The sequence below is a fragment of the Natrix helvetica genome (assembly GCF_964273705.1).
Source record: "Natrix helvetica genome assembly, chromosome: 2".
Classification (NCBI taxonomy): Eukaryota; Metazoa; Chordata; class Lepidosauria; order Squamata; family Natricidae; genus Natrix; species Natrix helvetica.
The window spans coordinates 144591080-144613946 of record NC_138552.1 but is presented as its reverse complement, the minus strand read 5'-3'; the positions used below and the strand labels follow the sequence as shown (position 1 = coordinate 144613946).

Here is a 22867-nt window from a genome sequence, read left to right as displayed (position 1 = left end):
ATGAGAACATTAATAGATCTTCAGTCTTTATATGACATTGAAATATCCAAGATTATATAATATGAAAGATGTGCATTGAATTTCTGGGAAGAGGTGACTCTTGCCCAAATAGAATAATGTCTTTCAAGTTGTGTTTTAAATTTGGCTAATAAAGGAAAAAGTAATAAGATCTCTGAGATGGCCATTCTATAATTTAGAATTAATGGTGCTTCATCTTTGATACAAAAGCTGGTTTTGTGGAGTGATTAAAGCATGAGGATAGAAATTAGGTTAGATTGGAGTTCTACTTTATTGATCGATTCATTACAACTGTGCTGACTGCATGACGGAGTGACTAATGTGATCTGGTGTGAAGTATGTTGGAAGCATATATTAGCTTAGCATCATGTTTTTCAAATTTGGTAACTTTAAGATGTGTGGACTTTTTTTTATTTGCCCCCTCCTATTGGTCAGCTGCAGTGAGTACCTATTGGCTTGTTAAGTCTGGAGTAGTGAAGAGCTTTAAGAATGGTTTGAATAGAGTGGAGAACAGAAATGCTATTGGGGGGAAAAAGGAACAGCTGAAAATAACTGATAATACTATAAGCCAGTGTTTCTTAACCTTAGCAACTTTTAATATATGTGGACTTCAACGCTCAGAATTCAGAACCAGCCAGCATGCTGGTTTCAGCATGATATAGCATACTTTCTGGGAGTTAAAGTGCACACATCTTAAAGTTGTGAAGTTTGGAAAATACTGGGCTAGAGAATTTGTGGGGCTGAGAAAAAAAGTGGTCTCAGTGAAAGCTTATGCAAGCAGTAGTGAAAGAAGCTATAGTTTGAGACGAAATGTAAAATGCCTTCCCAAGTGACTCAGCCATCTGGAATCTCCAAGAGTCAAAGAGAACGGCTGTCACAGAGCCAAGAAAATACCTTCACTGGGTAAACAGATTGAAAGTGAAAGCCGTTTCAAGGAAGAGGGGAGGATGCCTATATTCAGTACAGTATTGAAAGCAGCAAATAAGAGATACAGCAAAGCAAATAGTAAACAGCAAAGTAAGAGTTTCAAGGAAGGAAAATATCTACACTATAGTACAGCATTTAAAACAGCAAAGTAAGAGATAAAAGCAGAAGGTATGTTTTTAATTTCAGTGTACCAAATGAAAAGTATGTGTATAGCCCAATGCGCTATATGGGATGTGATGATGAAACTAAGAGGAAAACAAAAAACTCTGCAAATAATATAATAGGCTTGTAGGAAATAATCTCAATGTGAGCGTGTGCATGCGTAGGACCTTCAGCGCATGCGCAGTGTCAAAATGACATCCGGGCAGGTGGGCAGGGCCTGCTACCGAATGCGCCTGGCAAGCAAGTAAGTGAACAGTGAGGTGAGCGAAAAGCGAGGTGGGGGGGGGAATCATCTGTGCCACACAATCTAGATTATCTAGAAAGCAGGATAAATATGCATATCATGCAAATTGGAACGAGAATTTAGATTTGGTCTGAATTCTACTGAAGGCTAGCTCCAGTCCTGTGAGTTATGGTTGTAAGCAATAGACTACTTAAAGCCTAGATATTAGTTATCTGTGAAACAAAGTTCTTAAAAAAATTAAAAGGACAATGGTAACCTCTCTGTACTGTTGCCAAGAAAACTACATGAACCTCTCTATAAAACCACCAGGAGTCAAACTGTACTTCATTTTTACTAGAAAGTCTCAAACTGATTAATTAATTTTCTTTTGACTGCTCCATGAATTTTCCTCTCATTTTCCAGATGTGTGGAAAAATAAAAGAAGAGTTTATTAAGCTGTTGCTTAAATGGAAGCAACATTTTAAACACTAGATCAAGAGAATGGAATTAACAGTTTTGATCATTCTGTGGTAAAATTAGGGAAAGTTAAGGAAGATCTCACTTAGGGCATTACCTAAAGCCTTTATTAAAATGCAATTCACCAATATTTGAGACAGTAGAGATGTCTACTAGTTTGACAAGTGTGGCTGAACCCAAGTCTGCTTGTGTGTGTGTGTTTGGGGGGGGGATGCTCTCCCAACAGTTGTCACCTAGAACAAATTAAAATAGTGCTTTCTCTTGGTGTCTCCTCCCACTGAGGATCACTTGCAGGTATTACTAACAACATCAATTGTCTTCCTTAAAGGGTGATGAGATAATGCTAAGTGTAGATATGTGCTTTGAATGGTGTGTTTAGCCATCTGGCAAACTCCCATAACTAAGGATCTCTCATAAACTGCCAAGAAGCAGTTTTCACCTGCCAAACATAATGCAAGCAAATGCTTCTGCAAAATCTAGTTCCCCCTCTCTTCTGCAGCCCAATCACAAATAACCATAGATTGTAGTGTCCTGAGGAGAGAGAGAAGGGCTAAGCAAAGAAGAAATGAGCTGATCTCAATTGATGTTCATGTCATCAAGCACTTGTAGAAGAGGCTTGTTATGCCATGACCAAGGCAACAGTTGAATGGGGAGAAAAGAGAAACCATACATAAAACTGGAGCAGCTACTGTAGGCACAGAAAAAGAATTCACCGGCTTTGTGAATAATAACAAAGAGCTGACAATTACGAAATGATAGAAATGTTGCAACTGCAAATAGCAGAGATTGCAATGGATTACTTTTAATGAGTGACAAACAAAAATATGGAGGTACATTCTTCTGCTCTTTAATGGCAAGATCATGAAAATTTCAACATTTTGCCTTCTTTTAGGCATTGTCTTTTTATAATTGTTGTGTGAGAATTTACTCAAACTACTTATACCTGTATCATGTAGATCAGGGGTGTCAAACTTGCATTGCCACATTGCCATCACATGACATATTGGGACTTTTTCCCCTTCTCTAAAACAGGTGGGCATGGCCAGCGTGTGACGCATCTGGCAGCGAGTTTGATTTCCCTGATATAGATTAATAGTTAAGATTGCATCAGAACACTCTTAAAATGCAGGAAAGTAACACATAATTTTCATTCCCTAAATACCTGCTCATTGTAGACCACCTACAGATCTTCCCTCAATGCAGTATTTCCTTTCAGTTAAATTTCTATATGGATGGTAACATTTTCCTAAGTTTGAAATGACCATATGAGATCACTTGCAAAATTAGTTTTCCCCCAATTGCTGTGGAGATTTTCTTGCACAAATGTGATGAAACAACAGTTGTGTGTTTCATATGCCCATTAAAGAAATATTGGGTTCATACATAGTAATGCTTTTCTGAAAATTCAATACAATACAATAGTAGAGTTGGAAGGGACCTTGGAGGTCTTCTAGTCCAACCCCCTGCCTAGGCAGGAAACCCTATACCGTTTCAGACAGATGGCTATCCAACATCTTCTTAAAGACTTCCAGTGTTGGGGCATTCACAACTTCTGGAGGCAAGCTGTTCCACTGATTAATTGTTCTAACTGTCAGGAAATTTCTCCTCAATTCTAAGTTGCTTCTCTCCTTGATTAGTTTCCACCCATTGCTTCTTGTTCTACCCTCAGGTGCCTTGGAGAATAGTTTGACTCCCTCTTCAGCATGCTAGTCATGCTGCCCCCAGCTGTTTCATAAGTCTGCTTCAGAAACTCTAGTCTGGATTGTAGTGTATTGGGAACAGGCTGGGCCAATGGGCCATTGGACTGTGGCACTGCAAGATCTCACTGGTCATTCCTCTGTTTCTTCTTCCTAGTCATGCAGGGAAGGGATGCCTCACCTACATGAACTGGTCTATTAGTGTCCGCTTTTTTTAGGGATTGTTCCTTCTTACTAGTCCCCATGGCTTTCCCCAGATGTTTGCCCCCATAGATGCCTTCCCCCCTACTTTATCTCTTTTGACCCTAAAACAGATCTTACTTTCCTTTTACCCTATTATAATACCATTCATAGGGACACGGTGGCTCAGTGGCTAAGATGCTGAACTTGTCGATCAGAAAAGTCAGAAGTTCGATGGTTCGAATCCCTAGCGCTGCATAACGGAGTGAGCTCCCATTACTTGTCCCAGCTTCTGCCAACCTAGCAGTTTGAAAACATGTAAAAAAATACAAGTAGAAAAATAGGAACCACCTTTGGTGGGAAGGTAACAGCATTCCATGCGCCTTTGGCATTTAGTCATGACCACATGACCCCGCACCGTCTTCGGACAGTGCTGACTCTTCGGCTTTGAAACGGAGATGAGCACTGTCCTCTAGAGTCAGAAATGACTAGCACATATGTGCGAGGGGAACCTTTACCTTTACTAATACCATTCCTAGCTCTGATGTAAAACAATCAAAGCAACAAGGAACAGGTTGCTCTTCCATTCCTACCTTCTTTGGTAATCCATGGAGAGTTTGTAACAAGGAAGAACTTGATATAATTTAGCTACGTAGTAACAAAAGAACAATGTTTCTCTGTTGCAATTTAAGGATGCTTAAAAAGTGGAATGGGATGGAATTCCTTGGAGTATGGAGGTATAGCGTAGAAAAGCGAGGGGAGCATAGTTCATTCAGTTTGGATTGGTGGGGGTGGAGTGTCCTTTCATGCCTCCATTAAGTTGCCCACCAAAATGTTACCCATGTATCTGCTTGTGGCTGCCTGCTTTCCAACTGCTGGGTCATTAAGACATAGACAAAAGACCCCCTCTCCCATGCTAATGATTAAGACTGAATACTTGTAAATATTGGCATGACAGAGTAAAGAGACGATAGAGCAAACTCATCATTTTGGGGAAGGCCAAGATAATCTCAACACTTCATAAAAGGAATGAGGAGAAGTTGGAAATTATGCTAATAAATATAAAAATGTGTAGGCATTTACACAGCAGATAAAAACAAGGGAACTGTTTTCAGTAAGTACATTCTAGTAAAATGTCTTTCCATTCTAAATGCATATTATTCATAATGAGACATTAATATTCAGAATTACTCAAAATCACTTAATATAGATTAGTTGCTTCTTGTCACAGTTTGAACAACTTTTTAGATAATCTGTTGCTTTCCTTAGAAATACACAATTACGTTCACTACGAAATAGGTTGACTGCCTTCCACTCCTAAGCTATTTGCAATATGTAGTCTAATGCAATTTTCAGTAAATTGGACAGTTTTGTTTATTAACTTGCAGGATTTTAGTTTGATACAGGCCTAGGTTTGCTTACCATAAAGTAGTCTCTGCAATTCTGAATGGGATTTAGTCCCAGGTATTTGCAAGAAACACCTTATCAGTTAGCACCTTCTCCAACTTAAACCAGCACACCCATGCATCAAACTCATTGCTGAAAGTTCTAGAACCAAATAGGATGATATTTTCACACAAGTTCCCTTGTTTAAAAATATTTTCGTTTAAAAATCTAAAATAAATATACTGTAGACAAATAAGAGCCAATGCCACCATTTAAAAAGCTGGAGCCTCTTTCCCCAAGCTCTTTGATTAGTGAAATCTTTCCCATACAGTATACTGTAGATACATTTAAAAAAAATAAAAAAAATGTAAAAACACATTTGAGGAGATCAACCCTGACTTGCTCTTCAGAAGGCCAGATCCTGAAGATGAAATTCAAATACTTTGGTCACCTAATGAGAAGGTAGGCCTCATTTTAGAAGAGCCTAATGCTGGGAAAGATTGAGGGCAAAAGAAGAAGGGGACGACAGAGAATAAGGTGACTGGATGGAGTCACCAAAGCAATCAGCGTGAACATAAATGGACTCCAGATGATGGTAGAGGACAGGAAGGCCTGGAGGAACGTTGTCTATGGGGTCACAATAGGTGGGACATGACTTTGCAACTAACAACAACAACTATTAATCCTACATCTATGCAACAAGATGTACAAAGTTTTATTTTTAAAAGGACTAAGAGATAAATTAAATTTCACTCATCCTTTGCATAGGAGTATCCTAGGTTGAATTGCAGCATTCTGTATTTTTATGTTTTTAATATGCCAGTAAGCTCCTCCATGATATACTGTATATTTTGTGTACTATATAGTTTAGCCCTAAGAATGAGCAAATAACAAGAAATGGAGCTGTAGCTTTCCCCTGAAATGTTGGGGTTGGATTAGCCCCCTTTGCATAATAACAATTTGAAAAGGCACTTAATTGAAGGAATATAGTCACCATTGATAGGGATGCGGTGGCTCAGTGGCTAAGACACTGAGCTTGTTGATCAGAAAGGTCAGCAGTTCGAATCCCTAGCGCTGCGTAATGGAGTGAGCTCCCGTTACTTGTCCCAGCTTCTGCCAACCTAGCAGTTCAAAAGCATGTAAAAAGTGCAAGTAGAAAAATAGGTACCACCTTTGATGGGAAGGTAATAGCGCTCCGTGCACCTTCAGCATTTAGTCATGCTGGCCACATGACCACAGAGACGTCTTCAGACAGTGTTAGCTCTTCGGCTTTGAAATGGAGATGAGCACCGCCTCCTAAAGTTGGGAACGAGTAGCACATGTGTGAGAGGAACCTTTACCTTAGTCACCATTGAAATGTATGGGGTTTTTCTCCCTCTCCCCATTTCATTCTCAGCAGTATTGTCATTGGGATTGCCTAAAGGCTATCTACATTTGTTTGTTTGACTCTGAGGAGAAACCTCATAAAACGGAAGCCTGATTCATACCTCCTTTATAAGTCATTTCTTGTTTAAGCATAATAATTACCTAATTATTCATTGGGTTCACAAAGCATTTTATATCACAGTTTGCTTGATCCCTCATTTATTGACTAACTTCCAATTGTAGGTAGCTGTGAATGCTAAAGATGACTAGATTGAGATTCATGAGAATGACTATGGGTGCTCTAGGAAATTAATAAAATATGTAGCCCAGGGAAGTTAATAAGATTTATAGACCACTTTGTATCTAAATTTCTTCATAGATATGTTCAGCTGCAATATTATCATCATGAAATACCGGTGTTTTTTTTTAAAGAATCATTTTAGGATAAATTTAGAATAATGAAATAATTTACATATTTCATGTAGCATAAAAATGGATCTTTGCATTTTTACTAGGAACACAAAGGTGAGAACAATTTCCTCTCCAAACTTTGAGCAAGGGAGGCACTGAGCAATCAGATAAGATCTACAAAATATTGAGAAAGAGGATATGGAGAATATGAAGCATAAGACTGGCTGTCTCAAAGGGAAACAGGAATAAAAGGAAATTTGGTTTGCACATTTCAGAAAAAAAGCCACAAAGCTTTGCAATATCATAAGTCACTGGATTTGCAGCCTATATTTAAGTTGCTGCAAACCTAAATTGGCTTTGCTTCTCTTGATCCCCCTAATATATTACTTATACTTTGGGTATAGAAACCTCTTGCTCTAGGGAAAAGTTTGCATTTATTATAGGTGCTTGCTCATTTTTGTTCCACTCTAGAAAGACCACAATGAACTCTGCTTTCTGGGTCTAGGAATTCTTCAGCAATAAGTCTTTTGCTTTCTGTTTTCTGCTGTCTCTGCTTTACAGTTAAGGAATCTCAGGATGTAGCCAGGTATTAACATTTCCCCTATATACAATAGACATATATTTTAGCATTTAAGCCTTTTCAGTTTCTAAACTGCCTAAGCTTCCAACCACAAGGCACCCACATAATATTATTCAAGAGTTGAACACCGATAAATTATGGTCATAGATTCAATGGGCAGAACCTTCCTATCTAACTTCACAAAAATAATTTTCTTACATTTTTTGCCAAGATAGAAATGCTAGTATAATCTTGAACTGAGGTGCCTCCTGGATAAAGGAAGCAGGGCCTTACTTGACCATAGAGCTCACTAGCTACCGGTACTTTGGGCTAATTATAATCTCTAAAGCTACTTTTTCTGGGGAAATTGTGAGGTAAAGACACAACCTGTATGTCAGCTTGATCTAGAGCAGTGGTTCTCAACCTTCCCAATGCCGCGACCCTTTAATACAGTTCCTCATGTTGTGGTGACCCCCAACCATAAAATTGGTGTCTCGGTTCCTAAGACCATCGAAAATACGTGTTTTCCAATGGTCTTAGGCGACCCCTGTGAAAGGGTCGTTTACCCCCAAAGGGGTCCCAACCCACAGGTTGAGAACCATTGATCTAGAGGAAATAACTCAAGTAAATAATTAAAATTAATTAATAATTTAAAAAGTTAGTGTTAATTAAAAGTTAATGCTTTAATGTTTTAAATATGCTATTTTGTATTGTGTTTTGTAATATTGCAATAAATAAATGAACTTAGCAAGTCTTAGTGCATGTTGGTGCAATTTTCAACTTACTTGAGCTGGGCTGGAATGTTGGAACATACTTCAACTTTGGAAGTTATGTACCACCTGCCCACTATATTAGTTATATTTAGCAGAATAGGGTGTAATGCAGGAAGATACAGAAGGAAACAGAAGTATAGGATGATTACAAGTAAAATGGGTACACCCAGTTACAATGGCAGTACAGTGCATCATTGGAAGAACTAAAGGACCAGGTTAGAGATTATCATGAAGAAAATCCATGTGGTTGCCAGGAGTTGAAAACAACTTCATGGAACATAATCACTCATCCTAAGTTCCCCTCTTGTCCTGTTTCAAGTTTCAAACTTGCACTGGCCTCACTAGGTGACAGTAGCAATTTACTCAAGGTGAAGAGACAACAGCAGACAAGGAAAGGAATGTAGATCAAAACAGAGTCTCTGGAAAAGAAAGCTTGTCTGAGTGCTTTTACTTTCAAGAAGCATGCTAAAGAATAGTCAAAATCCAGTTCAAAATTCAGAGAGCCCAGTAGGGTTTGTCAACAGTCCAGGGTCAGAGTTTCTCAAGCAAGCTTCACAGAATAATACCCCAGAACTGGAAATCAGGAGCTCATTTCCAACATAGATATCTTTTAAATGAAGCTATACTCAGCTGTTTGTTCCTTCTTTCCTTGGCAAGGAGTCTTATTGAATGTCTTTATTCTGCTATCGGAATCTAAGAGCTTTGATGCAATACATCCTTACTTGACTGCTCCAGCTGTTCTATTGGTGCCTGTGTTGACCAGGTGTCTTCCGAGGCTGGCATTCCACTGGTTTAGCTGGACCCTTTCTTCAAAGTTTGAGTCCTGGGCCACAATAATTGCAAGGGAATAAGCCCTGTTATGGAAAATTTAATGCTGTACTTATCTTTCAGAGGATTCCAATCTGTAGTTCTATTTTGGGCTTAATTGAAAAATGTGTCAGAGTCCCGGCAAAGGTGGGAGGGTGATATCTCCATTGAAATGTTTTGGGTCCACTTTCTCCAGGTTGGTATATTAACTTATACTTGGCTTGCATTTTGGTCTCTCTTGGCTCACCAGTGTGTAACTCTTCCCTTTAACATTATTGGTCATATGGGAGAGAGCGGCTATGTTGATTTGAACTGCTGAGAGCCTCATCAACTTTTCAAACTGATCATCTTGGGAAATACAAGGTACCATTAAAGAGAAGATAATGCCTATATTCCAGGAAATTCTATCCCAGCCTAGAGAGTGCTTTATCAGGAAGGAAATCCTTCTCCTGAACAATTTGCCAAAATAAATCTCTGATGAAAATGAATTACAAAGGGCATTCCTTTCAGCTTATTCTTTGACAACCTGGCACTTTAAATATGTCAAAGCCAAGAGTTTGGTTCCTATACTCCAGACATATGATTCTGTGGGTTTCATATAGTCCCTGTCAAACATGAATCTATATAATATTCCCAGACTGCAGAGGCTGTCATACTCACATTTTAAGTCATCTACATAGTTCAACTTTTAACCCCCTTGGCTTCCTTTTTGCCATTTGGAGGGAGAGAGAGAGAGAGCCTTGACATAACCAGCAAAACCTGATCTCCTAAGATAGCAGTTTTAGCACCCATTAAGAAGATCCCACTGCCTATTTTGATTGGTTTATGATATACTGACTGAGACTGCAAGTTTTGCAGCAAGGATAAAGAAACTCTTGCCTTTTAGATGCTGCTGAACTACAGCTCCCAGAATTCCTCACCACTTTCCATGCTAGCTGAAGCTGCAGCAACACTCTGGGAGGCCATAACATCCCGATCTCAGTAGATTTATGCACACTTACCTTGTAGGACCGTGATGGCGAACCTATGGCACGCGTGCCACAAGTGGCACACGGAGCCATTTGTCAGGGCACGCGAGGCGCTGCCCTGTCAGCTGGCCAGCGCGCATGCGCGCGCTGGCCAACTGAGTTCACCTGTTTAAAAGCTATTTTTCGCCTTCCCCAGGCTCCAGAGGCTTTTTAGGAGCCTGGGGAGGGCGAAAAGAGCCTCCCCCGCCCCCCCGGAGGCTTCAGAGACCGTCCCTGAAGCCTTCGGAACGCTTAAAACCACCCTCCGAGCAAACTGGAAGTGACTTCCGGGCTGCTCTGAGGGTCGTTTTAAGCGTTCCGAAGGCTTCAGGGACCATCCGAGGCTTCCCCGATGCCTTCGGAGCGCTTAAAATGACCCTCCGAGCAACCCGGAAGTTTGCTCAGAGGGTGGTTTTAAGTGCTCCGAAGGCTTCAGGGACCGTCCGAGGCTTCCCTGATGCCTTCGGAGCGCTTAAAACCACCCTCCGAGCAACCCGGAAGTCACTTCCGGTTTGCTCGTAGGGTGGTTTTAAGCGTTCCGAAGGCTTCAGGGACCATCCGAGGCTTCCCTGATGCCTTCGGAGCACTTAAAACGACCCTCCGAGCAACCCGGAAGCTCAGAGAGTGGTTTTAAGCACTCCGAAGGCTTCAGGGAAGCCTCTGGACAGTCCCTGAAGCCTCCGGAGGGCCTCCAGGGGGTCGGGGGAGGCTCTTTTCGCCTTGCCCAGGCTCCTATAAAGCCCCTGGAGCATGGGGAGGGCAAAAAAAAATGTAAAAATGGGGGGGGGTCACGCGTTTTGCGCACATGTGCACTGGGGGGTCGCGCATTGCATTATGGGTGCGGCACGCCTGCACTCGACCCCCCCTGCGCTCCCCCCACTTGTGGCACGCGAGCCAAAAAAGGTTCGCCATCACTGTTGTAGGAAGTCTTTTAGACACAGTAGTGAGGTTTCTTTTTATTTGTTTGTTCAATTTATGGGGGGAGGGGCATCTAATGAATGTGATTCTGGGTACCTCATGACAGTTAAAAAACAATGAATGAAATACAAATGGAAACCAACATACAAAACCATAATCTTTATTAAGCCATATTTTAAAAATTGACAAAAACATAATTGGTGACATTCTTAACAATTGCCAAGTATGTGTGCATTGGGACATGCAGTTTAATGTAGATATGCCCGTTTAGTGGCATTTACAAGTAGAAATAAAAAAAACCTTTAGTTTCTAGATGAATTGGAAGAAAACACATTTTGAAAAGAGGATTCTTTTTTCTCTTTTTGATCAACGAGATTGCAAATTATTTGGTCCTGCTGCATTTTTACAATAGGAGGCACAAAAATACTTTTAATAATTTTCAGTAAATTAAACTGTATCTTGTTAGATATATTTTTCACTCTGTCCGAACATTTGTACGTTTGTTACCCTGCAGGGGAAATAAGTTTAATTAATAAATGAGATAAATAAAAACATTCACTTGGCTTAAATTTTGGCAACTTTCACCCTTTGGGATTGAATAACTTGTTAAAAAGCCCAAAAGTGAAGAATGGGTGCTTCAAGTTAGTTAATTAAAAGACTTCATAATATGCCAAACTGGTAAATAATATTTTCTGTTGCTTTCGTCTCATGATTAGCTTCTGCAAACGATTGTCTAACATAGATCTTTGATGATGTCACTGTTTTCACTTGCAGGGAAGGCTGTGTCTTCTTTGCCATCTTGAACAATTTTCCTAGTTTATTTATACTGTCACAATAAGGGTACCTTTGAAAGCAACACTCTCTACTGGTATTCTAAGTATTCTATTGTTCTTTTATTAAAGACTTCGTCATTTCTCTAAAACAAAATTCTTACAATAATAAATCAGCGACACTTCAAGGCTGTGCCAAGTTAAATATATATGGTTCCTGGCTATTATGTAATTTCCAAATCTGCTACAATGGCTGTTGCTGATAAGTCAATTGGGGGGAGGGAAGGGGGGAATGTTCCAGACTGATCTTTGTTATACTGTGTCCTTCAGTGATGTATGTAGACCAGTCTTTCTGTTCACTGCTCTTTTCTTCCCTCTCTTTTTTTAAGAAAGGGGGTGAAGAGAACATAATTGCAGCTTTCCTCTCTTTTGAATGACTCTTCATCATAACATTTTATATCTGGAAAATATCACAGAAAATGTGAAATGGGGGTAAGTTAAAACCAAGAAATCAGACCTCTCTGTTATTAGCAGAATGGTTCAAAAAACATTTCTTGGGATGTGTTTGTAATAGTTCTGCCTCGTAATAGAACTCAACAGTGATATATTTCTCCCCTTCTCAGGTTGATTTGGCACTAGGAGGCCAGACAAAAGCAATTTGTAATAAGGTCCCTGATCCATGCCTGTAACATGCAGAAGGGGCTCAAAGGGCTCCATGCTCATTTAAAGCTCTTTAAAATGATTAATAGCTAAAATGCATTGCATATTATCAAGTGCTTTCCGTGGAGAAAACAGGGAGCTTTTCAGGAGATTGCCATAACATTTCCTCTGCCAGTAACCAAGGGTAAGAAATCAGACAAAATTAGCAATTGCAGCACATGAATGAAACAGAGCATTCATTTCAGAAGTTAATCCAGTGGTCGGGTGGGTTGGGTTTTTTTTTCTCATTCAGTTAGTGTATTTTGTTTACAAAAGACTCAGCTGTCATCATCCGCAGATGGGAAAGGACTTACAACTAGCTCATGAGACAGAAAAATTAGCTGAGCTGTGTTTAATTTGAAATTGGTGGAACTTTAGTTACAGAGAAATCTCTTGTGGGATGCGGGGGCTTCTGAAGCTCAGACCTGCCAGAGGTCTTACTAGAGGTTCCCACTCTTTCTAGGTGGATGGATATTTTGGGATTTAGGAAGCATGTTATGGACACTCTTATAGGTGACACCATTGTGGGAAGCAATCAGGCATAAAACACCTATTTCTTAAAATGCAAACAGGTGTGGTTGCTTCCTGTCACCCCATTTTGCTTCTTTACTGCTTACCTTTTTGCTGATTTTCTAAGAGTGCCTCTGAACATAGGTGGGATTAGAGGAAAAGATGCTCGTGGCTGGAAGTTATTTTGCAGCATGCTAGCCACGTAAGATTAAATAATGAAGTGGGACAGAAAGTGTCCAAAAGTGATAGCCAGTCCTGATTTCACTGAGGAAGAAATAGCCACTATTGCATGAATCTAATCCAAGGCTGGGTTACTCCAAAGTGGTCTTTGTGGGATGGGCCTTGGTGATGGTCCAGAAATTGTAACTAGTCCAGAAAGCAGCAGTATAGGTGGGGGATCTACCATATCATATCTCTGTAGAAACAGCTATCTTACTTGGCAGTTGTTTTTCAAACCCAATTAAGGATGCTCATTATTGGGTACGGTGATTAAGGCCAAATTACCGACAGGATTTTCTACTCATATCCAGTTTGTCTGCGTAGTTACATTTTCTATAGATCCTCCCACCCCACACCTTTGCAAATCCTGTCATAATTACATCTAACACCATGAGTGAACTTTTCCACTGTGGTGCCCACAACTGTATAATACATTGCGACTGGAATTGTGGCAAGCCTCTTTTTCAGCCAAGTTTAGGTTTAAAATTACTATTAGTAATTTTACTAATATTATTAATGCTAATATTACTAATAGTTCAAATGTTTTTAGAATTTTTTGATATGAAGATACATAATTTTGTGAGTGTCACCAGTCAGATGGCCAGAAAGCACATCAAGTTAAGCATAAATCAAAATACATGATATAGCACAAAAAGATCAGTCATTGTGGTAATTTTATTGTCAGGAAGAGGGAGAGAGACACACGGCCTTTTCTGCCTTAATGTGTACATTTCCTCAAGTTTAGTTTGAGTCCTCATGTACACACTATATGGACCTATACATATGGACCTATACTGTATTCTTGGCAACAATCAAAAATGGTTTTTTATTGCCTGCTGTACATTTTTCCATAGTTTCATTTAACTTATAACTACAAACTTCTCTGGTTATCACCCACCTAAATAATCACCAGGCTTGATCTTTTATAGCTTCAGAATCCATATAAAGACTCTATCTCCTGTTTTCTTCTTCAGTTGCTAAAATAATTTCCTAATAATTAGGAAATAGAACTATTTCCTTCTTTAGGCAATAAAATGTCTTGGGGCAGCCCTGTTTTTAAATTCAGATGATTATTTTTAAAAACTTTCTGGTTAGTTATTTCATTAGCATGGCCTGATACCTCCAGTTTTATCCCCATCCATAAGCCATGATCTAAACATTCTTATTCTCTTCCCTCTTTTTGAGCCTACAAATGTTATATAACAGCAAAACATAAAGAGAGTGATATGGCAAACAGAATCAAACAAAGTATTATTATTTATTAATTTTGGTACCACCTAATATTAATTATTGTTATTATCAGTAGGTGATATTAAAAACTGCTAGAAGGGATACTTTCTCATTTAAGACTAACTTCACATTCTTTGGAACAAGTTCCCTTTTGTATTTTAAAGCCATAATAATAATAATGAATAAAGTACACAATGAATAAAGTAGCATATCATTTTTGGATAGCGGTGTTTCAATATTTAAGAGCCTTGCTACAAAGAAAAGGAGGTCACACTATTTTCCAAATCATCTGAGGGTAGGACAAGAAGCTATGGGTGGAAACTAATCAAGGAGAGAAGCAACTTAGAACTAAGGATAAATTTCCTGACAGTAAGAACAATTAATCAGTGGAACAACTTGCCTCCAGAAGTTGTGAATACTCCAATATTGGAAGTTTTTAAGAAGATGTTGGATAACCATTTGTCTGAAATGGTGTAGGGTTTCCTGCTTAAGCAGGGGGTTGGACTAGAAGACCTCCAAAGTCCATTCCAACTCTACTATTCTATTAATAATTATTGCACTTGTGGAGATGATGTTGGATTGTTTATAATAGAGAAAGAGGGCTGTACAGTTATTTCTATTCATTCCCCCATTCCCATTTCTCCTTTTCCTCACACTGGAAACTTTGAAAATACAAGTTTATCTGAACGAATTTCATCATCTTTCCAAACTTCAGAGTAACAACATTTTGGAGGCAAAGTGGCCCCATACTATATGTATATTCCAAGATCATTAATTTTCTTAATAACCCCCTTTTCTGGATTTTATCACCTTTACAGCAGTTACACAATGAAGTGAAGTTTTTACTGAGTTGTCCAAGAAAATTTCAGGTGGTCTTTGATTTGTCTCTCTGAGCAACGTCTCCCTGCAGAATGTGTACTTTAGTTTCATCTCTTCTTTTTTCTTCTCTCTCCAGTGTGTATCTCTTTACACTGACTAAAAGTGAGCTGTATTTGTCTTTGGTAAGTCTTCCTTACCTACTTTGGAAAAATGATTTTGAAGCTCTGGGGAGTTCTCATCCTACTGTTTTGCATAATTTGGTGTCATAGCATCTTGTTTAGATAATGTTGAACTTCATCTCCCAGCAGCTCCACCAAGCAATAAAAGGAGCTAGAGGTTGTAGTTCAGTAACATTTAGAAGGTCACAAGTTCTTCCTCCTGGTCCATTCTTAAGATTAAGCAAGACCCTGGTAGCATAGCTGATGATTAGGGGTTATGAGAGTTGTAGTCTAAAATATCTGGAAGAATCAAATTGCCTTTGAGCATGTACCTGCGTACTCTTATATTCACAAAATGGTATCTCTTCTGTTCTCTGCTTCCTTTCTTCTGTTCACCTAGATATGCAAAAGTCAAAAGGTGATGCCAAGATCAAATCACAGGGTATGCCCTCTTTTACATGGCAAATTTTCAGGAAAACCCAGAGCTTCATTCAGTGTTCTCCTTTTATACTCTTCAACATTCTTCAAACTGGTCAACAGATGATTTTGCAAGTGAAGTCATGGGAGTTTTAAGATTTAAAATAGAATTTTAAAAAGTTTTGACTGTAAGAGACATATTTTACACTTTTTAAAAATGGGGAACTACTGAATATTTGCTTGTTCTTACTGTGGGAGAGCCCTTGTGCAATTTAAGACATTTTATTCTCTTCCAGACAGGAAGGATGCAGCTCTCATAAGAAATCACGTTGATCTCTGCTTTCCTGCTCTGAAAATCCGATATCTCAATAGCTAGGGTACTGCAAAGTGAGAGGTTCTGCTCTTTCCCCTGTGTTTTCTGCCAATCAAAGAGTAGGTATCACTTATATAATATTTCATGGATGGATTTATCTCCCTTTCTTGCGTATGAAGGGAGAGTTTGCATTATTTCTGGAGGAGATTTGCAACTCACCTGTCTCCCAAATCCCAGGGTGGCTGGTTGGCTGGACAAGTTTAAAAATGCTTAAATGTATTATATTGGTATGCCATTATCAGTAAATGTTAAAAGAGTTCAGAGGCATGCTATCATATCTGAAATGGTATAGGGCAGGGGTGTCAAAGTCAAGGCCCATGGGCCAGATCTGGCCTGTGATGTGGTTGGATTCATTCTGGAAATGGTAAGGGTCTGGCCCACATTGCTTTGGCCCATCCCATCCCATTCTGGCTGTTTTTGCTTGTGGTTGGAGAGCAGGTCACCACTGGTCATCTCCTCAGCCCTCTTGCAGCTCCTGCCTTTGGACCGCATGTGGAGTGTGTTCCCCATGCATACCTGACACCCCTGTGGGCCACTGCCACCACCAAGGCCATCGGCAGCTTGCGCAGGTCCATTACGCCACTGCCATCACCACCTGGAGCACCAGGCCCGCCCAGCTCGAAGGAGGCGAAGCGGCCAGCTAGAAAGGCCGAGTGGAGGTGACAGAGCATGCCCAGGCCCAGTAGGCAAAAGTGGCCACGGCGAGTGGGAAAAGCCAGATCCCCATTGGTGCCATGGTCACCCAGGCCCAGCCGGGATTGCATGCCTCCACCACATCTCTGCAGGGCCTGTGCAGCAATGGCGTCGGTAGGGATCTGGCTTTCTCTGCTTGCAGTGGCCATCTTTTGCCTGCTGGGCCTGGGCATGCTCTGCCACCTCCACTTGGCCTTTCTAGCCGGCCACTTCGCCTGCTTCGGGCTGGGTGGGTGTGCTGAGTGGCGCCGGCGGCACCTTGCAATGCGGCCGAGGTGCATCGGGTATGGCTGTCCATGTGCAGGCCAAGGGCAAGACTCTTGAGGGGGCTGAAGAGATGACCAGCGGTGACCTGCTCTCCAACCGCAAGCCAAAATAGACAGTGGGATGGACTAAGCGCATCCAGCAGTCCGCATGGACAGCTAGTCCAGTGTGGCAGCAGGCCCCAGAGCTGCAGTGTGCGCCAGCTAAGGGGCTGACAGGCTGGGGTTACATCCAGAAACCATCTTTCCCCTCACACAAAGTGTGGCTAGCGCAGGGTGGCCAACCGTTTCTAGTTGTAACTGCCCCACCCCCTGCCTCACCTCATCCTATAGGATGAGTGCATATATAAATACGTTTCTTTTTATTTTGAAGACGGGTAAAGGGTGTTGGTGTGAACTTTGGGGATGAGTGAAGTAGAATACAATACAATCAGTTAATGATTGATAGATGAGCATTTATTGATTGATACTTCATCTATTACTTTCTCTATATAGATAATTCAAAAACAGTACTCATTTATTGGTAAAAAAAAGCAAATGTTGATTGGTGGAAGCTCTCTACTGATTATCATGCTCAATATTCATAGCATGTTATATTTTTGTTGAAATGTCCCCAGATACAGTTTATGAATCCTCCCTCAGTCTTTCCTACTCAAGGCTGAATATGAAAAATTCCTTCAGCTTCTCTTCTTAGAATAGTTTCTGATGATACTTGATCATCTTCAGTGAACTTGTTCAGGTTTGTCTCAATATGCTTTCAAAAGTGGGGTAAAGGGCTTCAGATGGTGTCTATGTGTGAGTGCAAAAAGTGAATTAGGATTGTTACATCCCATGATTTATATTTAAGATCAAACCATACCTTTTCAGGATTAAAAAATGTTGTACTAATAACAAATAATGAATGATACTCAGAAGAGATTAACCTTGCCAATAACCATGTCAACAAGCGTGGTAACCCGGAAGAACAAACGATAAAAAGACAAGTTTCAAATCTTTCAAAAATTTAATTTTTAAACATTTTTCTAGTTGTTTCTCCACAGCTTTAAAATAGGTCCTTTCCTGAAGAGTTTGGAGATTGCTGGACTGCCTTTTCTTCTACCCCTGTTTTAAAATGAGGTGCTGGAGTAAAACTTCAAAGAGGCATTTCAGTAAAGCCCTTGAAGCTGCCTGGCTAAAACTTTACAGAAGCAGCAACCTTGTAAAGGTCTCCCTTTAGTTTTCTTTTAAGCATGGAATTTCATTAATTTTACCAGCAGATGCTTGCTTGCCTGAGTATGGAGCTCTCAGATGGAGCTTTGTTGAATCAAAGCCCTCTTTTCTGGATGAGTTGCAGATGGAAAAGAACAATTTGTAAAAGTCCTGCTCTTTTTTGCCTCTTCCAAATCTCTTTCCTGCTTTCTGCAATGCTATTTTTTTCTCTTCCCTCGGATGCTGAAAGCTCCATTGTGTCGCGAAGCCAATTATTATTATTATTATTATTATTATTATTATTATTATTATTATTATTATTATTATTATTATTATTATTAATAATAATAATAATAATAATAATAATAATAATAATAATAATAATAATAATTATTATTATTTTTATTTGTTAGCCGCACCCTCTTCCGAAGGACTCGGGGCGGCGTACAATAAAAAACAAATAAAATACAAATATGGACAAACATACACAAGAACAAAGACGTATATGTGTACGTGGAGGAGGTAGACAGATGAGTGGAAACAATTAAAATCCCAATTTAAAATCCCATTAAATAAAATTACAGAATTAAATTATTCTGTTTAGTCTCTTTCTAAGGTTACCTTCTGTACTACCTTGCTTAAAATACTCTTGTCCAACAGAATGCCTTCAAATACATCAAGGCTACAACTGCTGAAACTCAAGTAAGGACAGGATGGTTTAATGTCATAAAAAGAATGGAAAAGACATCCCAGCCCTTCTGTCCATATGTAAGAATTGCAAGCTTTTCATCAAATCTTTATAAAGGACTCCAAAGTCACATTTTCAGCAGAGGTGAAACAAGCATGGGAGGTAAGCAAGTATGAATCATTATGCACATCAAGAGTTTGACATTTTATATTATGTTGGAATGATTATTTCTTCTTCATAGTGGAAAGGACTTCAGTTCAGTTGGGAAAGATTCCTTTTTTTTCTTCAGGCTTCCCCTATCAGTTGCCCTCCAGATGTTCTGGATGTCAACCCACCAAGTTGCTATGAAGTGTCACCATTGGCTCAGAAATATGTTGTCCAGCACATTCTACCAAGTTAGGAAAATCTCTGAGAGATGGGTGGGGGGGGGGAGCAGCAAAGAGATTAGACTTTCTAGTTACTAGCTGTTCTTAGAGAGTTGCCTGAAGTTGCAGCTTTGCCTGTGTAGCATAAATGAAGCAACCTGGAACCGGCAGAGACCCAGGTTGCCACATCCCCAAACCAGTTCTCCTGGCGGCGCCATAGGCAGTGCCATCTTGTTTTTTGTTTCTGCGCATGCTCAGAGCAATTTTAGTTACACTGCGCATGCGCTCACAGCACGCATCAAGCACGTGCACACACGCGGCTCATCCCTGAGCAAACTGGCAGCAGTCTCTGCCAGAACCCACCCCATGCAAGGCACCACATTTAGCACTGATTTTTGCTTGTTTTAAACGTCTTTTCAAAATGGCTCAGTATGTCGTCGTGCTCAACGTTCTCAACTTCCTTTTTTAAGCAACCGAGAAGTGTGTAATAAGTTGCTTTTATTTGCAATAAAGAGAGGACAGGAAGACCACCCAGCTACCTCGTCAACTGGAATCTGAAACTTTTTCTACTACCACCCAAATATTTGTCTCCCTTTCTCAATCTTTGGATTTTACCCCTCTTTATAACCTATAGAAAGTTCAGGCAATATGTGTGGCTTAGGAAAGCCATAATAATACAACTAACCAACCACTATCAGTAGCCTAAATGGGTTCATTATTCAGTATTGTGGTGGGGATCCAATTTGGGTAATATTTCTCAGAAATATGAAACGAGAAGTGCCAAAGTATATAGGATGAATTCCGGTCCATTAATAATAAAAATGTTGCTGAACAATGTACAATTAGGAAACTCCTAAATATCACAGTTTTGGTCTCTTGGGAGAGATGTAAGGTTTCAGAGGATGTGCCATTATGGGCTTCAAAACGAAAACATTTTCTCAGGAGTCCCATACATTTTTCCTATTATTTTTAGTAAATAGGTTCTAAAAGACAAATTGAATTTATAAATATTAAGATGTATAGAAAAAGACCATTGTACCAAGAGTTTCTTATTAGTAACCCACTTCTTCTTCTTCTTGTGCCTTAGCTATCATCGGACATTGGAGATCATGTTGGCAATCCTATTTTTGTCAACAGCCACATGAAAAAGTGTCGCTGAGTTTTGTCCAAATCAGTCCCTTAGACTCTGAAGCCATGATGTTCTTTTTCTGCCTGGACCTCATTTGCCTTCAATTTTTCCCTGGAGGATTAAGTGAAGTATGCCATATTTTTCTGGGTGTCGCATCACATGTCTGAAATATTCTAACTTTTGCTTTTTAATAGCTTTGATGATTTCTCTTTGGTTATCACTTCCGCATTTTTGTCAACCTAGCCACCTGTAAATCCACATTTCAAATGCTTCGAGTTTCTTTGAGTGGTTTTCTGTCAGAGACCAACTCTCTACTCCGAAGAACAGAATAGAAAAGATGTAACATCTGACAAGCCTGATAATCAGTCTTAGGTTTATGTCATGACTGCAGAAAACCTTTTTCATCTTGAAGAATGCTGTTCGAGCTTTCTCTATCCTTGTCTTCACTGATCATGTCTCATAGTAGCCCACTAGCTGTCATTTATTACTGGTAACTTTTTCTAACTTTTTTTTTCTTTTGTAATTTGTATTTGTGATAGTAGGTAATGAAATATATTCTCACAGATTAGAATATGATCAGCAAAACATTGAAATACTTTTCTTACTTTTTCTGTTAGAGATAAATGGTTTCAGTCACTGTCTCATTTGGGAACTGGGGAAGGAGGACTACACACAGATTCACATTCTTGTGTGTTTTTCCTCCGCATATAGATATTTTTGTAAACCTTTCCCAGGATGCAGAGTTGTGAAGTTTTTTTTTTAGCTTGAAACATTGCTTTAGGAATTTCCTCTTATAATATCCATTTGGTACACATTCTTGATTTGGAACACTCTGTATATAGTGGATATTGGCATGCACATCTGATTTATGTGTAGGCTTGGGATTAGAAGATTGGCTGCATTTATATATTCAAATATAAACCTAAGCTAAACATATTTCTCTTCTGTCCTTATTTCAGGAGTTCCCAAACTGTGGGTGGTGACCTCTTAGGGAGAGGGTCACAAGCAATTTTGAAATTCTGCAAGCTTGCATAGTTAGGACAGGATTGATGTCAGAAGCTGTTTTTATTCTGCCCAAACACAAGGTTGTCCAGGCAGAACAAGAGTGGGATCCTGTTCTAGATCCCATCAGGGTCCAGCCTGGTCTTGCAAGGGTCCATTCCTGAGCATCAATGCCATTTATACCTGTGGTTGGTTTGCTGTGTATATGGGGAGGGGCAGGAGAGCATGGACTTGGAAGGATTCAGCCCAAGGATTGAGTTTATGGGTTTGCAGTGGGCACCCATGGAAATTAAAATATACATATCAAGAATGTCAGCTTTTTGGCAACTGGACTAGCATTATGAGATAAATCCAGGAGCAATAACACAGCACACACAGCCTTAAGACAATTAACAGTGGTTTATATACAACTATATACAGACATACTACATGCAGGAGATAAATTTCTTTACCATTCACTACAGACACAAGGAGAGAACTGAATACAAGCTGAGAGAGAGAAACACCATCTAATTGCCACCTATGTATAGACTCCTCTTAAAACAGTAAATGACTTGTGTGGATCCCACCATCAGAGTCTTAAAAAGGGTTATACCATAGCTGTAATGAAATCAACCTCATTGCATCAGCCTTGCTAATTACAGCTTACAACCTTTCATCAGCTGGCAGCTATTAAATCCCCAGTACCTCGACAAAGAAGAGATGACATGTTTATTTCTTGCACAGCCCTGTCCCTTCTGAAGTCATTGGTTTGGTTGATGGATGGGAGGAGGGGTGGGTGAGAGTTACATAGGTTCATTTATTAATTGGGGAGGTTGCAGCAATATAAGGTCTGAAACCTCTTTCTTCCAACCAAGTTTTTTCTTCAACATATTCTAAAAATTTCTCTTATAATTAATGATAAGCTTAAAATAAGGCATCTAATATGTACTTTTTGCCAAAAGAACACCAATCCAGGGTTAATTCTGTGACTAGAAGCAGAAGGACATTTGCTTTTCAGATATTTCTCTTTCTTCTGAAGTGACTTAATGTATACTGTAACCTCTCAACTGCTTGTAACATTTCACAGATAGTTTTTATCTTCTACTTACTCAAAGATAGTTAGCATATAAGACTCACATTCCTTTCACCACCATTTATCTGCACAGCAGAAGGAATGGGAGATTCCAACTTTTTAATCTTAATTTCTTCTACTGTTTGCACCATGAGTATCATTTGGGAAGAAAGGTAGGATAAATATTTCACTCACCACCATAATCCTTGATTTGCTTTTTTATATCTTTTGGGATCAACCTTTGACTTCTATGCACTACCGTTTTAAAAAAAATGTCTTTCCTTCTCCTTCCTCCATTGTATTCCCAATATTTTGGTCAGCTTTGGTTAAATTGTGAACTTCACCTTTAAGCACCACATGCATCTATTGCTTTTTGCACT

At 39.6% G+C, this 22867-nt stretch overlaps 1 long non-coding RNA gene across 1 annotated transcript; it reads left to right on the top strand.

Annotated features, from left to right (window-relative positions):
• Positions 1-597: 597 nt before the first annotated feature.
• On the top strand, positions 598-21323 carry LOC309387737. Its single transcript, XR_014174654.1, has 3 exons — positions 598-1113; positions 16029-16164; positions 20390-21323. It is a non-coding gene; the product is annotated as an uncharacterized lncRNA (long non-coding RNA).
• The last annotated feature ends 1544 nt before the right edge of the window (positions 21324-22867 follow it).